This window comes from Pistacia vera, unplaced genomic scaffold (assembly GCF_008641045.1).
Source record: "Pistacia vera cultivar Batoury unplaced genomic scaffold, PisVer_v2 Contig807, whole genome shotgun sequence".
Classification (NCBI taxonomy): domain Eukaryota; kingdom Viridiplantae; phylum Streptophyta; class Magnoliopsida; order Sapindales; family Anacardiaceae; genus Pistacia; species Pistacia vera.
In genome coordinates, this window is record NW_022196676.1 from 37446 (window position 1) to 38212 (window position 767).

Sequence of the window (767 nt, forward strand, 5' to 3'; positions counted from 1 at the left end):
TGCAAGACCAATCATTGGGACTGCCACATCTTGCATACAATTAGGGGAAGCAGCAAGGAATTATGAGCTGAAGAATATCCATTATAGCATGTTGCCTTCCTTCTACAGAGTTCCTAATGAAGAACCTTTCACATTCATAAGAGATTTTTATGCCACTGTTCAGAGCTTTCCATTGCAAGGACTCAATGAGGATCGATTGAGGATGAGGTGTTTTCCCTACACCTTGAAGGATAGAGCTAAAGCTTGGTTTATGACTCTCTAACCTGGCTCATTGACTACATGAGAGGCGGTTTACAATAAGTTCATGGGAAAATTTTACTCTCATCAAAAGACCGTTGACTTGAGGACCAAGATTGTGATGTTTTCTCACATAGAAGGAGAGCCTTTTCATAAGGCATGGGACAGATTTAAGTTGCTTCTCATCCAATGTCCTCACCATCATTACTCGCTTCAACTACAAAATCAGTTTTTTTATGATAGATTGACACAACAATGTCAATATATGGTGGACAACGCTACTGGTGGAGTAATGGGCGAGAAAACTGCTACTGAAATATTTGAGCTATATGAGATGTTGGGTGCTAATTCCCAACAAAAGAGCGAGAGAGGAAAAAGAGTTGGAGTACATGAATTAAGCTCCAACAATGAGATGGCTATGCAACTTGCTGAATTGACTAAGCAAGTCAAACTTCTGACTACGAGAAATAATACGAATAATGAGGTATGTGGAGTTTGTGGTGTTTTAGGGCATGGTGCTAATACTTGTT

The 767-nt window shown here is 39.8% G+C and overlaps 1 non-coding gene across 1 annotated transcript; it reads right to left on the bottom strand.

Annotated features, from left to right (window-relative positions):
• Nucleotides 1-337: 337 nt before the first annotated feature.
• Nucleotides 338-444, bottom strand: LOC116117411. The gene has a single exon (XR_004125949.1). It is a non-coding gene; the product is annotated as a small nucleolar RNA R71 (small nucleolar RNA).
• Nucleotides 445-767: the final 323 nt, after the last annotated feature.